This window comes from Panulirus ornatus, chromosome 3, assembly GCF_036320965.1.
Source record: "Panulirus ornatus isolate Po-2019 chromosome 3, ASM3632096v1, whole genome shotgun sequence".
Classification (NCBI taxonomy): Eukaryota; Metazoa; Arthropoda; class Malacostraca; order Decapoda; family Palinuridae; genus Panulirus; species Panulirus ornatus.
Genome location: NC_092226.1, coordinates 24648631 through 24665592, shown reverse-complemented (window position 1 = coordinate 24665592; position 16962 = coordinate 24648631). Strand labels below are relative to the sequence as shown.

At 42.1% G+C, this 16962-nt stretch overlaps 1 protein-coding gene and 1 long non-coding RNA gene across 6 annotated transcripts in view; one reads left to right on the top strand and one right to left on the bottom strand.

Moving 5' to 3' along the window:
* The window catches only part of LOC139761437 (uncharacterized), a 289141-nt gene extending 276582 nt beyond the window's left edge, over positions 1 to 12559 (top strand). The window contains exon 4 of the long non-coding RNA XR_011715516.1: positions 12123 to 12559. This is a non-coding gene — a long non-coding RNA (uncharacterized lncRNA). The remainder of the gene's footprint in view (positions 1 to 12122) is intronic.
* The window catches only part of LOC139761399 (Fanconi anemia group J protein homolog), a 1968572-nt gene that overhangs the window by 1619807 nt on the left and 331803 nt on the right, over positions 1 to 16962 (bottom strand). The window lies entirely within an intron of this gene.

Below are 16962 nucleotides of genomic sequence, written 5' to 3'. Positions count from 1 at the left end.
TACTCTCTCCACAACATACACCCCTTCCGTTACCCAAGCGAACTGTACAGCTGATTATATATATATATATATATATATATATATATATATATATATATATATATATATATATATATATATATATATATATATATATATATGGAGAAAAACTGGAGGAAGTGAAGTGTTTTAGATATCTGGGAGTGGATCTGTCAGCGGATGGAACCATGGAAGCGGAAGTGGATCATAGGGTGGGGGAGGGGGCGAAAATTTTGGGAGCCTTGAAAAATGTGTGGAAGTCGAGAACATTATCTCGGAAAGCAAAAATGGGTATGTTTGAAGGAATAGTGGTTCCAACAATGTTGTATGGTTGCGAGGCGTGGGCTATGGATAGAGATGTGCGCAGGAGGATGGATGTGCTGGAAATGAGATGTTTGAGGACAATGTGTGGTGTGAGGTGGTTTGAGCGAGTGAGTAACGTAAGGGTAAGAGAGATGTGTGGAAATAAAAAGAGCGTGGTTGAGAGAGCAGAAGAGGGTGTTTTGAAATGGTTTGGGCACATGGAGAGAATGAGTGAGGAAAGATTGACCAAGAGGATATATGTGTCGGAGGTGGAGGGAACGAGGAGAAGAGGGAGACCAAATTGGAGGTGGAAAGATGGAGTGAAAAAGATTTTGTGTGATCGGGGCCTGAACATGCAGGAGGGTGAAAGGAGGGCAAGGAATAGAGTGAATTGGAGCGATGTGGTATACAGGGGTTGACGTGCTGTCAGTGGATTGAATCAAGGCATGTGAAGCGTCTGGGGTAAACCATGGAAAGCTGTGTAGGTATGTATATTTGCGTGTGTGGACGTATGTACATGTGTATGGGGGGGGGGGGTTGGGCCATTTCTTTCGTCTGTTTCCTTGCGCTACCTCGCAAACGCGGGAGACAGCGACAAAGTATAAAAAAAAAAAAAAAAAAAAAAAAAATATATATATATATATATATATATATATATATATATATATATATATATATATATATATATATATATATATATATATATAAAACACCAGTAACAACAGAGTATTCCTGATCTTCAACTTCTCCAGCCTGGCTCTCAGTCTACCGTCACTCGTTTCACCACGTCAGTCGGGTGTCTGGTGGTCGGTGGGTTGGATTCGCCGCTCCCGACCGGTCGGCTGGCTGGCTGCACCCGCCGGGCCACAAGATGCACCGACCACGGCGGCGTCGAGTTAACTTTTGATTCTATAATTACAATGCGACGCGAAAATACAACGAGCAGTTTGGGTGCCAAATTACATCGCTTGACACACGCGGTGGTAGTTGATGGCATTATTAAGGGCCGGCTGTAAATACTGCCTCCTCCTCCTCCTCCTCCTCACCCCAAAGCAACAACGCCACCACCGTCACCCACCCTGAGCCTCCACACCCCTCTCCCTTCTCTCTCTTTCGCCCCAGCTCCTCTCCCCAACGCAGCGGGTGATTTGGCCAGATTTTTTTTTAATGCCCTTCGGGGTGTGTGTGGGAGATGGACGTGGGGGGGTGAAGTGAGAAATGAAATGAGGTGAACTTGATAGTAGGGCTGACAGTGTCTCATCATCCTGCCTGCCACCCAATGCTGACACTGTCCCAACCTACCAACCACAAGTGCTGACACTGTCCAACATTACCTATCACCCAGTGCTGACACTGTCTAACCTTACCTACCAGCCAGTGGTGACACTGTCCAACCTTACCTACCACCCAGTGGTGACACTGTCCAAACTTACCTATCACCCAGTGTTGACACTGTCCTATCCTACCTACCATCCAGTGTTGACACTGTCCTATCCTACCTACCACCCAGTGTTGACACTGTCCTATCCTACCTACCACCCAGTGTTGACACTAACGTCCACATATCCGCTTTACGTATTCCAGTGTCCAGTTAACACTGTCTTCCAATTGAGTGAGGTCGTCAAACGATTATCAGATGCTCTGTTACCTGGTCTTACCACGAGGTAACACAGACCCAAAGATACATATGATTACCCCATTCCTGACCTCAAAGAACGTGCTCTTGCAGTTGCAGCTTCTGTATCGTGATGAGGAAATGGTCACACGGCCCCGCTATCCAATCCCCTCCATCATCTAATCCTCTATAGAGTCAGTATAGTCTACCTCATGCGTAACACTCCAACAAGCAGTGTGAACCCGAGAGTTACAAATCTACCTTTGAGGCCGAGATGTGAAACTTGTCCAAACATCCTGGCAGAGAGTTGTGCTGAGGGAGGGAGAGAGGGGTGCTGGGTTGAAATGTGTGGTGCGTACGGTATGAACGCTCAGTAGGAAGTAGAGATTTGACTGGACTGTTACGGAGTCACTTATCACTGGCCTGGACGAATGATCATTCGGGGTGCAGTACAGGAGTAACGGGGTGTGTATAGCTGTACACACACAAATGCAAAGATACATAAAATTGTTTAGAAGTCATTTCAGCACAGCAGAAAGAGAGATGAGCGATCAATTTATCGAGAGGTACAACAGTCAATATAAATGATCATTACCTGAAAAGAAAGAACATTTGATCATTTGACTAGAACCTCTGGTTATCGAATTAAGAAGCAGTGATTATCTGATCAGAACCAGTGACCATGTGATCAGAACCAGTGATCCCCGAGTACAACAAATGATCATGTGGCTAGAACCATTAATCACTCGGAGGGAAACAACGATCATCCCGAACAAAACCTCTGATCACGTGATTAGAACCAGTGATCTACCGCCGTGTGGAGCCGCTGATTACGTGGGTAGAACCAGCAGTAAATCACCTGGAGAGAAACAGTGATCACATGAAAACCCACTGATCCCCCCCGACTAAAACGAGTAATCACCAGAACGCAACGAGCGACTACAGTCAGCAGTTACGAACTGCGTGTACTCAACTCTCGTCCGTATTCCCGAGTGACTCTCTCATTACAAGCTAACCATATATCCTGTTAAGGAGGAGTCTGTGAACATTCGAAGATATCGGTGTCAGCAAGAGCCTACGACGCGACTCAAGGTGGTTAAAACCATTTTGGGCGATGTGGTCCCTCTCGTTCTGAAACCCCAGCCCACCGGCTGCATAACACGACACGCGAACACAAGACTGGAGTCCAGCAGTGTTGTGATGGGAGTGCAGTACGCCGCTGGAAACGTTCGTCGTGTACGGCTCGTGTCATGGTAGTGAGGACTACTCTTCCGAGTCCTTGACCTCATATGATTCAGAGAAAAGCGCTTTTCAAAGCTTATATATATATATATATATATATATATATATATATATATATATATATATATATATATATATATATATATATATATATATATACTTTTAGAAATACTCTCCCCTCTGATGGATCGTAATGCTATCCAACAACAAGGATTCGAAGCTCATACCATTTTCTTGGTAGCCTGGTAAGCTGACCACTCGGCTATGCTTTTATGGGCAGCACAGCCGAGTGGTGTTTGTACCAAGCTACCATGCAAATGGCACGAGGTTCTAATCCTTGCTGTTGGAGGGTACTGTGATTATATATATATATATATATATATATATATATATATATATATATATATATATATATATATATATGCTAATCTCGATTGCATTTTTAGTTCCTAAGCTCAAATCAATCATAATTTTTCTCTTTTTGGGAAGGGTAAAAATAAGTGGCGAAACTGCTCTTCGCTCAACTCCAACTGAAGATCTGTGGTTGATGCTCGACTACGCTTTCCATCGGGCTGTTGAATAGCCCGAAACTCGGCTTTTAGTGAGTCACATCCCACAAATATCTCTCCTCAAACTCAGCAGAAATATTTTTCAGTCACTCCCCCGTGAGGCTCGGGGGGAGTCTGCAGCGCCGTCCGCTGCCGACGATTCACGACACGCAGGGACGTGGGTAACATCATTCCTTTTGTGAGACACGCAACGAAGGGCCGCAATGGTCTTGCAGAATGCCTGGCTGTGTCCCACCAGCTGGGAGACATGCCGCTGCTTACCTTGCAGATTGAGGCTGAGCGTGCTCAGAAGAGCAGTCAGATCCGTCGGGGAAACGCTGCCAGAGAGAGAAGGAACTTGTCATCTTGCTGCTGCTCTTGATAATGGTGGGTGTTACTGCCATCCTCATGCTGAGGGAAGTCAAAGAATTTCCCTCCTAAGAGAAGAAAACGTTGAAGACGGTCTCCTGAGGTCAGCCACCTGACATGAGAGTGCAATATTCCGCATTCATACATAAGAAAGGCAGTAGCGTCGTGTGCCTGTTGCGCCTCGTTGCTTACATCTTGCGATATTCGCTATATTCCCAAGACAGTGCCAGTGGTATAGCCCATACTTCACGTAAAGCTTCTCTTGAAGTATGATGGAAAGGAGACCCACACTGTCCTCCATATTCACTTAATTCCTTTTTAGAATCTAAACCAACTACAGTACGTTGCCACTCAGGTTTTTACACCGTCATACTGAGGAAACACTTACCCCTGTCACACTGCAGGAACACTTGCGAAATCCGCCACACTCATCTGCAATGTAAGCAAGCGTCGCAAATAATGACCTCCACGGGCAGACCTGGAGGGGTATCTCGTGTCTGGAGGCGTCCTCGTCGGTGATTCGGAAGGAAGCACAAGCAATCGGCTGATGTCATTGACATGGTCATCCATTACTCTCTCCTCGTCACGGTTTCATGAGACACAGTGTTGCACTTTCAGATTTCCTAACTAGTTTCTCGCCCCTACAGCACATCCACCACCCAGAGTCACCGCGCACCTTTCCACAACTTCCGTCTCTGAATGATTCCCGAACTTTTCCTACACTCGAAAGCACCACGTATGATGTGGTGAAGCTCCAGTCTCAGGGTTGCTTTTCATGTCGTTCTGAGGATCGGATGGAAAGTGTCTTAAGCACTGATCACTTGCAGCCATTTGATGTGTTATGATGTTGCCTGAAGTATTATGCCATCGAGGGAAGTATCATTGTCATCATCAATTACCACAAGTCCCCTTTCAGAAAGGATCCTGGCTTTACTCATGATTCCATTTCCAGGGAACCTTGTGGTGTAGGTTGCGCTACACTCAGCAGCAGGGACAGGATGGACACCTCGTAAGCGAGAAATTCTTTGACGAGACTGTTTCGTCAACTGTCTATGATACAGCCTCGCCAAAAGTGACTTTCAACTCGTGTTGCAACCCATGCAAGCGGAATCCGGTAACTTCAATGATACACATGAAATTCATAAGTAAAAACAGTCATAATTTACGCGTCTGTTGTTGACGCTACCTCACTCACGTAGGAAATGGAGAGTATGAAATATATATATATATATATATATATATATATATATATATATATATATATATATATATATATATATATATATACTTTGTTCGTAGTCTTCTATTCCTGAAGCCACCTCGACCCACTGAATATAGCATAAAATGCATGATATATATGTATTCTTTTCTTCTTCCCTACACTTGAACGCTGCCCCCTGCGTCAGTGAGGTAGCACCAGGAAACATACGAAGAAAGGCCACATCTGCTCACATCCATACACGACCTATCATGTGTAATGCACCGAAACCACAGTTCCCTATCCACATCCAGGCCCCACGCACCCTTCCATGGTTGACCCCGGCCACTGCACACTTCTTATCTCTTTTTCTGATCGAAAACTCGTCATGAAATCTTAAGAAACTGCTGTAGTCTACCGGTTAGAATGGGAAATCATGGCCGACTGGAAGTTTCAAGTAAAAAGAATGCAGTAAATGGAGCTTTAAGAAATTTTTCGATTACATTGAGAAACATCACTTACATTCATCATTCATTCTTAAATAAAAAGAAAATACCAAAAATAATAATAATAATAATAATAATGATAAATAATTCATAATGATAATAATAATAATAATAATAATAATAATAATAATAATAATAAAGATTAATAATAATAATAATAATAATAATAATAATAATAAATTCATAATAAATAATTCATAATGATAAAAATAATAATAATAATAAAGATTAATAATAATAATAATAATAATAATAATAATAATAATAATAATAATAAGAATAAAAATAATAATAATAATAATAATAATAATAATAGAGTCGACAACCAGAAGACCAGACCACTGGAGGGTTAGAACCGTCTCTCCTCAGTGTTGGCCACACTTGACCATCACTACCACCACCTCCTCCTCCCCAGCTGTGCAGAACAGTGTGTATCGTCCCGCCACACCCGGTATGGAGGACATCAACAACCCATGATCCACACGGAAGCCACAGGAAGGAGGATCAAGTCCCCCCCAAAAGCTGTTTGGCAAAGGTTCCCTCTTGCTCTTACAACATAAGCGAAATTTCGCATAACTTGAATTCTCAAAAAAAACAAACAAAGAAACTACGGTTTCGCCTGCATGGTAAAGCCTTTATGTGAATACTTTACGATCGCAAGTTAATTACTTAATTATCTATTGCTGCACAAAGTCGTTGATACGCAGGTTTTTAAATTGCCTCGGATTTATTCGTTCATTATCAGTGTAAACAAAATCTTGCATTTTATTTGCATGCAAGAAACAACTGCTTGTAGAGCGATGTGCAAAATTAATCCAAGCATATAAAGCAGTCTTAAGAACAGAGTCCTTTAAGGTACACTATTATTACTACTACTACTACAACGGACGGCAAGTTATAAGAGGGTCAACAATGAAAAATAAAAGTAACTTATGGCAATTCTAAGTAATCATATTCACTAGTGTGGAATAATGATAATAATAATATGAATATGAATTGTGGAATGATGGTAATAATAATATGAATATCAATGATAATTATCATTACCATTATTATTATTATTAGTTATTATTATCATTATTATTATTATTATTATTATCACTAGCATGATTCCCGAGGGTAGGAGAGAAAGAATACCATTTTCGTATTTCCTACGTGTCCCATTTGGCGACTAAGATGGGCGGTAGCGGGGCGGCTGAGGACCTCTTGAAATTCTCCCTTCCTGTTTTATCATTTTCCAACAGAAGAAGCCAGCCGAGGATTTTGCCTCAAAGGTCGTGTTACTATAAGCATTTCAACCATCTTTATAGTGTGTTCGGCTCAGCTGTGGTTCCTAGACTCTAGGTACGGAACAGATGAAAATTAGAGAATGGATGTGTTCAAACTAGGACACCGCTCGTTTGCATTTGACGTAACCTCGGTATAGAAGGAGAGGAACTCGGGTATGAAAATGATCCACTTCTAGCATCATTAATATTACTTATAGTATTCTGCTATCATTATCAGTAACATGATTGTCATCATCATGATCCTGTTTTTTTGCATGATGTGAACTGGATATGTACATCGCTCTTTCACAGTTGAGGTGTGTCAAGTCTCCAGACGTTCCTTTCAACAACGAACACCGTAATACAAAGTATCATTGGATGTCTCCCTGTTTTGGGTAGCCTTCGATACACGGAAATATATCATTATCCAAATAGTGTCTAACGAGTGCTAACATTAGCATAAATCCTTGAGCAAACTCTCGTGGTCTCAACTCCCTCACTGCAGTGTAACAAGAGATACTGCTAAGTCCCTCACACTGTGATGTACCTCACTGCACAGTAACAAATAAACACTGCTAGAGTCCTTCAGTGCAGACTAACAAAACACTACTGATTTTGAAGTTCTTGCACATCTTCGATATGTATCGCCCTGGACACTTTACTCTGGCTATTTAGATTGTTATCGCATTCATTTAATCTTCAGTCCTTACGTCTACGGTAGGCTAACGCCACGTGAGGCGGCATTGTTAAAGCGGTAGTGACAAGCCAATTCCTGTTAATGTTATTCCAGTCGGAAGTGAAAGCACTGGTGGCAACGCAATGGCTATTTTCGCGGTCGTATCTCCTACTGGAATGACGGCACAACGTTATCACCAGGCGACCACTCTGGCCAGTGGCGCTTCCATTCGTAAGTAGCCAATGTGAGACGGTGCAGTGTGTTGACAATAGCAAGTGAGGTGGACTTATCTTCAGCGTTAGGACGTTTACCAGTACCAAGGTGGTCACATCATACAGTTACGTGGGCTCGAGTGCTAATTTATTGGCTAGAAAATGAGAGATCTGTATGTCAACATGTAACTGTGGTAAAGTGAGGTTTACTTTAGGTGGACGACAAGTTAATTTCCCGAAGCGTCAGGCTTGTCAGGTTGGGTCAGGTTGGACTGGACTCAAGTGGTGTTTGGCCAACTAGCCGGTGAAATCTATCAGCTTCCTCCTCTTCAGGTGGAGTTTGGCCAGCTGATCTGTGACATATACCAGCTGCCTTCCCAGGTGGTGTTTGGCCAACTGGCAAAGTGATATCTACAATCTGCCTTCCGCCTGCTGCACTGTATGAGGAAGTAACTCTCCAGTAAGTTCAGTATGTGTGCACCAGCATCACACAGTGGGATAGAACACATCAAGTGTTAGAGGGTCATCCTTCCAAGCCATGAAACATATCCCTTGAAGAGGTTATCCATCTGTATTAATACACACGAAGGAGACAATAACGACGGCAAAATAATGCAATGTAAAATCCTATCAACATTGAGAAAGTTGATGTTAATATCACACGGGGGAAAACAAGGTAGCTGTAGCTGCCGATAAGGGTGTCCCCGACCTGACCGATGCACTGAGGAATATTCCGGATGATTCTTGTCGATCAGGGATTAGATGACCTGCCAGAGACGTAGCCATCGCTTGTAAATTGTTGGAACGGCCCATCCTGTGCTGGTCATCAAGACCCATCACCCACCCTCTCTCTCTGTGTTGGTCATTAAATTAATCAGTTTCATGATGGATGAAGTGGACAAAGAATGTCATGATTGTTTTATCATATTCACTAAATCTGAAGATGATGTTTACCAAGCTAAAAGTAAACCTACAACAATAGGGGAAGATGATATCACCTGTGAAGTAACAAATCATACGTTGTGCACCGGGCAATCCTTGACTTGCACCACATCACATGCGACAGGAGTCCCTACCCAGTTCGTGGAGGAAATCCCCATACCTTAACCCATCTAACCAAGTGCCTTCAGACGTATATCTTCGTTAAGCTGGTTATGTAAAACCATTATAAGGATGGCTCTAAATTGTCTTCTACGTAGGATCAAACATGTGCCTCCCAACCTAACATGATCTTATGCAAGATTATACATCACTGCATTATCACCTCTTTAACTCATCACCTTTTTCATAATTTCAAAGTTACTTCTGCTACTGCGAAACTACATGTAATCATGTAGGAAGTACCTCCATACTGTGGATGTAGGGGACTGGCTCCTGCACTCGATTTCTGGGTACCTGACAACAGGCAGATATCCGTTCTCTTTCAAAATTACACAAGAAGTGAAATCAAAGAGTTTGAACTTAGTGCTCTGCGGTGTGGCGTACTTTGCCCTTCTTTTTTTTTAATACACTTTTCAATGCTCTCCTTGAGCAAACGCCCAAGAACATCGAACACTATACACTATGTTGTCCTGAGGATATCATGATCAACACCTCAGGTTACAGCCTCAGCACTTCAGCTTGATAAGAGGCTGGGATAGTCGAGGAAAATACAACACTAGGCTCTGTTTGTTATGCTCACTTTCCTGGACTTTGTTAACGCGCTCAAGATAGCATGACTGTGTATCTTCATCTGTCGTTTCAATATGCAACTGAATTCAGGACATGAGCTGTATCTTCAACTGTCACTGCAGATGCAAAGGAGAAAAAGTTTAAAATCTTTGCCATGGCTTCGATGTCTTGACCCAACTGACTGGGTAATAACTCCATTGCTTCTCCCGTAACTCTAAAACTTTCCAGGGTTTCTTCTGCTATTTTCATTATTAAAAGCTTCATACTGAAGTATGCTGTGACATCAGCGTCTCTAAGCTTCCCTGCTCAAATGTACGTAATTTACTCTATTATGTTGGTTATTAGTCTCTGAGCTTCTTAGACAACAAGCACTTCTTTATGTCACAGTAGTTCCATCACTTCAGCCTCGCTTTGGAACAAGACAGTCTTAAACACATTGTCACACATGTTCCCTCCACTAATTTGAAGTATAACCGAATCTTTTCCAAGCTACATCTATTATCCTCTTCATAAACTATATCATCCCAGGTTTGCCTGTCAAGAGCATTGCAAAGACCACTGAAATTCACAATTCAAAAATCTGTAATGTAATGTTCCTGTTGCTCAGCATTACAGGCTATGTTGAAAGTTGCCCCAAAAGTGATCTGTCGGTGATCACTTGTACTACACTCTTCTCCCAATCACGAATGAGATCCTCATATGTAATTAGAACTAAATCTAGTTTCACTGAGAGTAGGCTTTTCAACTAATTGTGTTTGAACACTTTCAAGCAGGTTTAGATAGAGCCACTGTCCCGTGTTACTGGAAAGGGATTCTCTCCACTTAGATACCGGTATGTTAACACTGATCTCACATTATGATCGAATCTTGTTCATTACAAATTTGAGCTAACTGAACATAAAGGTTTCGTCTACCTCTGGTGTCTGTGCTGGAGGCCTTCAAACTAATCCTACTGTAATTTTCTTGCGCATCTTATGTTTAACTTCAACGCAAATGGAATAGATTTTATCAACAGCTACAAAATGTTTTAGCCTGAGATTAAGATGTACTTTAACGAAGAGCTAGACACAAGCGCTTTCATTATTTTTCCTCTCACTGTTAAACAGAATGTACCCAGCAAATGTATATTCGGCAAGGGAACATCTGGTTTTGATATCTAACGGCAAGATTCCAAAATGGCTGTCATGTAATTCCATTCCAAAGCAATTTCTTCTAACTGAAAATTTAAAAAGGCTCCTTGCATTAACATTAAATACCTAGTGCTCTTCGCCAATTGGACGATTGTGTGAAGCAGTGAGAACATGGGGCTCGTCTCTCTGAATTTCGATGTTCTGCTTTGTTCCTCACTTCTACCTGTGACGTGACCTCAGAATGCCATAATCTACCTCTTCCACAACCTCCCTTGCTTCCTACCTGCACTAGCTAGTCTGTCCTGCTATACCTCCTCAATGTCTTATTCCCTGTGAGGTGACCCTTACTACCTGGGCAGTGACCGCTAGCTGCCCCACTCCTCCAAGTTCCTTACCTATCTGCACTTGATCTCTGGCTTTTACTTTACCTTCCCTGCCTGCCATGTTCCCTGTCAGCTCTAATCCATCTCTCGGTTTTCCTACGTCTATTACTGTCAGAAAAAAAAAAAGTAATGCATCATGCCTCTCACATGATTCCAGACCACTATTATCTAGTGGTTTAAAGACTGACTAACCCCGGCTACAACCCTCTCTACTGACTCTGCCAAAAGCCAGTACACCTGCCCTAGATAAGTGGACCCCAGCCCTAGCATACATAGCATTCTGCCCGTAAAAAAACATGCCATTTTTTCGATGAATGGCACCTTCCCGTCCGAACAGTGCTTATTCAGAGGGCAATTTACACCCATTGCCCTGGATAACCATCCACTTCCAACCCCTCCCTGAGGCAGAACACCACATAATACTGGGATCCCATCCTTCTCCCTAATCCTATCTATAACTATCTTGTACCTGCTCATCAACTCCTCCGTTTTAGTCTTGTTAGTGTCATTGCCTCCTGCACTGAGGTAGACAATCGGCTTGTTCCCATTACCAGATAAAATGTTACCCATTCTGTCTATGACGGGTCCCACCCTGGCACTAGGAAAACGAAACACCGTCATTTTTTTCCCCCCGTCTGTCACGAGAGGTCTTACCCATATGCTTGATTTAACTATCAACAAAAATCAAATTCTTACTTCCGTGTTCAGCCTCTGAGGGATTGGACTTGCCTTTCTCCTCTGGCTCCTCATGCAGTGCACTACACTCATCCTCCAATACAGAGAGAGAGAGAGAGAGAGAGAGAGAGAGAGAGAGAGAGAGAGAGAGAGAGAGAGAGAGAGAGAGAGAGAGAGAGAGAGAGAGAGAGAGAGTTCCTGCACTTCTCCAATATTGTCCTTTTAAGTAGTGACCTGCTTCCCTTGTTACCTACGACTTTCCATTGCTAGGTCTCATTCGTTTCTCTCACCATCAAATTCTCCCTCAGGTGATCATATTTACTTCTAAGATGATCAAGCTCTCCAGTGACTTGGCTTTGCTGATCCTTCAACGAAAGGCGCAGCCTCTCCAAGCCAGAGGAACTTGGGAACTTAGAAGACATGATCCATGATGTACTGGCAAGAGCTAACAACACTCACGTCCTCACACGACCAACGTCTGCTGGTCACCAGGACGCCACGGCCATCCTCTTCTTTTCACGAGAACATCCCCACCAGCCTCTGTTGATTATTAACCAGGACGTTATACCACCACTCTCTGTGGTCGCCAGGATGTTCTACCGCCATTCTCTACTGGTCACCACGGCACACCGCCACCCTCTGCTGGTCACCATGACACACCGCCACCCTCTGCTGGTCACCATGACGCACCACCTCCCTCTGCTGGTCACCATGACACACTGCTACCCTCTGCTGGTCACCATGACACACCGCCACCCTCTGCTGGTCACCATGACGCACCACCTCCCTCTGCTGGTCACCATGACACACCGCCACCCTCTGCTGGTCACCAGAACACACTTCCCTCTTGTTGGTCACCATGACGCACCACCTCCCTCTGCTGGTCACTAGGACACACCTCCCGCTGTTGGTCTCAAGAACACCACACTTCCCTCTGTTGGTAACCAGAGCGCACCACCACCATCCTTTGCCGGTCACCGCGCACTACCACCACCCGCTAGTCACAAGGACCAGCAGCGATAACCTCCATAATATTCTCTCCACATCACTGATTTGTCCGTGAAATTAAAACAAGAAAGAGAGATAAAGTTTAAAGGTATAAACCACCTATTCGCCAATTTACAGTTACCATTTTCTTGCGGGTCCTCGATTAACTAAATTTTTGAGAAACCAGACGCAAGGTGTAGTTAAGACATCATCTTCACAACACCATTAATCTATTATAAACCAAGGCTTTTTAAAACAAACTATAATATAAAAGCAGCCAGCCAAAGGACAATTCAAAGAATATATTCATTTATGATCAGATTTCAAAATTTTGACTTAAAATATTTGTTTTTATCGCTGAAACTGTTACTTTTACAGTATCAAGTGAAATCGAAAAATGAAATGTGATCCAGGATTAAGTGTCGTGAAAAATTGTATATGAACACAACGGTATCTGATCTGTAATCTTATCAATTCTACGATTCTTTCGTTACACAAGAAGGCCGATTTCAGGTTGACCAGGAATGTGAAACAAGAATCTGATAAGAAATTATGTAAACAGAATGGGAAATAAAGGATTCCTGCAGGAATACAGAACTGTTATCCAATAGGATTACAGAACTATCGTCATACTTGAATACAGTACTAACGATATACGAATACAGTACTACAACCATACAGAAAATACAGTACTGCTAGCACACAATAATGCTGTCATGCAGGAAAGCAGTACTATTGTCACACAGTTATATATTACAAATATTCAAATTCCATTGATGTCATAAGTATTTACCGCAACAAGTTACTTTTTATCTCAAATAACTTCTTACCCCGTCATTAGTCACTTCCTCTTTAATCAGTAACTATCTTTGATTAATCACTTCTTCTCTAATCAGTAACCATCTTCAATTAGTCACTTAATAAATCACTTCTCTGATTAATTGCTTCCTCCTTAGTTAGTTATCAGTCACTTCCTCTTTGATCATCATTAACCATCTTTAATCAATCACTTCCTCTTTCATTAGTGACTTTCACTTTAATAATTTGATCTTTGAATACTCATCTGTAATTAGTCATTTCGCTTTCAATAAATCACTTCCTCTTTAATTTGTCACTTCCCCTTAATCCCCCCCCCCCCCGCCCCCTCCTCCACCATCTCACGCCCTAGTGTTCTAAAATTAAAGTCACGTAAAAATTCCCACACGCAACACTCGTACAGAGGTGCCACTACCCTCCACAAATCTACCTCGACTAACACTGTAATGTCTCAGGCGTTCAAACAACCCTCACTCACATGTCATAAACTCAATACGGCAGTTAACCTCTCGCTGGCCCCTTCCAACACCACCTCCTCAGCTGGGCATAGGACTTAACATGTAACCTGGCTGGTGTAATGAGAAGGAATTATCAAAGTATAGTTCCTCCCTCTGTCATTGGGATCGGATCACTATCTCCTCAAGTTTACGACTTGATCCTCAACAGAGAACATTAAACTGCATGGCAACATGCAACAACGTTTTGCATGTAGCTTGGGGCACACATTAATTAAAACACACACACACACACACACACACACACACACAATAATATGACTGAGGACATGGATAATGTAGACAGCAAACATAAATTTAGAAGGTTTATGACAGTAAATAATGCTCAAGAGATGGGGTCCCACGAGTGTAAAACTCCCCTCCCCGTACAGCATAAATAGGTAATTATAAATAGGTAACTACACACACACACACACACACACACACACACACACACACACACACACACACACGGGATTTCTCATCTCACAGATACGAAAAATACATTCAATTTAATATACGAAGGGAAGCTAAAGTATCACTCATCTCGTATGATAAATTCAACACTCTTCATTAAACTCTCAAAGTAAAATTAATTTGCACTTATCGCTAATCCGGAAATGACAGTGAACAGTGAGAGACCCAACCTTACCTGGGCTTGTCCTTCACTGTTGGCACTGTCAGTGGCAGAGCATCTTCCAATCCATCACAGCCACTAGTTAATGTTCTCCTGCTGTTAGGACATTCTCCAATTAGCGTACGCTTCACCTGCAAGACAGCGGCAGTATTCTTTCATATCTATTTTTCTTTACCGCTAACATTCTTAGCGGCACTCTGTGATAAATGATTATTTTCTCCTTTCTTCCATCGACTTGATGATATTCAGAGTCCAGTATTTTCAGGGTTTCGGCTCTCTCTGTTGTGATACATGAGGTTACCATACCCTTAAGTAAGTCATGGTGAACACTGGTCAATAATCACGTATGTGATGGTGAACACTGGTCATTAATTACGTAAGTAATGGTCATCGAATTACCAGGGGGATACACGACTGCTAGACAGCTTCTTGAACTGACCACTGGTGCAAAAACCGTACGAGTTTTCCCTCACAATCTACCTGGTACACTTAATACATTTATATGTGCCAATTTTGAGCATTTTTTCCCCCCATCCTCCTCCTCTTGATATTATAATGTTAGAACTAATGCATTTGCCAGTCCTCAAGCACCTTCCCTTGGGCCAAACATACAATGAAAATCCCGATTAATCGACAAGAATGTCACCTCATCAAATGGGAAATTGAATGCAAACACATATCTATCTATCTATCTATATATATATATATATATATATATATATATATATATATATATATATATATATATATATATATATATGCAAAAAAGTACACAAGTGGTAAGTGTATACAAGATGCAGGCAAACCACAAAGAAAAAGAAAATACGAAGTGTCAAGCGCTTTCGTGTAATTGTATCGTCAGGACTAAGTGCAGATAAACACAACCATGATATAACACACCAGCCGCCAGTGGGCGGGTCCGACAAATGAATCAGGAAACAGGTGAAGGTATTAGAGCACAGGTCACCCTCGACGACCTCACCTCCCTCAAGTTTCAACCTCAGGTTAACCTATGTTCTGCGAAACATATTCACTATTTTTTTTAATTACAAAGTTATCTAATTTACATAAACCAATATTTTCACTGACACCAATACTTCTACTATTTCTGACAAGACGATTCAACAATCCTTCCATTCATTACTGAGTTACTGTTGTGATAACACTGCTCCAGATAATTTCATGGCCAAAGTCTTTGAGGTGGACAAATATCGCATTAGATTTTTTACCATACCTAACACTAGCTTTATGTTGTTTAACCCTGATAATAAAAACCTTATCAGTTTGACCAATGTAAAACTGATCACACACTTTACAGGGGATACTGTATACACAACCCTACTAAGAAGTTACAGATTTTCTGATGAAAATGCAATCATGGAAAGTCTTATGATTAATTATTAATATCTGTGACTCAAGTAATGAACCCTTTCATAACGAGGCTGATTTTAGGGTTAGAAAATGTTTTCTTGATAGTCCAAATGATCATGCAGGCCAGATTCCATAGGAACTTGGACGAATTCTGATCTAGAATCTAACAAGTCAGTGTTTGACCGTCTTCGTCAACGTCTCCAAGAGCGCTTTCCTAGTTGTTCTTGAGGTAAGGCTTAGCGAGGTCCTTGCCAGTTACCATGGCCCCATACCCAGGTAGTGTGCGTCACTGTGCTGTTCAGGAGAGCAAGGATCACTCGGTGATCAAAAGAGAGAGGAGTTTGAAATAACGAGTTACGAAGTTTTAAGTGGTTGCCTTAATCAAATGCATCAAGATCACCACATGATCGTGCAACTTAAGTGCTGAATCGCGAGTTGCATGGAAGGATTTCGATAAAGAGGTCGTCAAAGTTTTGGTTTAGGTTCTCAAACAGGTTACTCCCCTACCACTATGGGCAAGCAGAAGCACAGAGAAGTAGACCTCTGGCCTAGAATCTAAAGAAAGAAAGACGAACTATTATGGAAGAAAACAAGAACGCATTCCCTAATGCCATGTTCCTGACGTCATCTAGTTTAACATGCCATAAAAAGTTTAATCCTTTTAGCCAATCTTTTGCATAATCTGGTACCAATCTGTACTAACACGCTACTCTAACATGAAAATAACCGATTCGAACCCAAGCAATATATTCTTTTCAACGTCAGTTCAACCGTAGTGGTAAACACCAATCTCTGTGTGCATTCTCCTTAACCCGATATTCTCGTGATGAAGGGTTTAGGAGC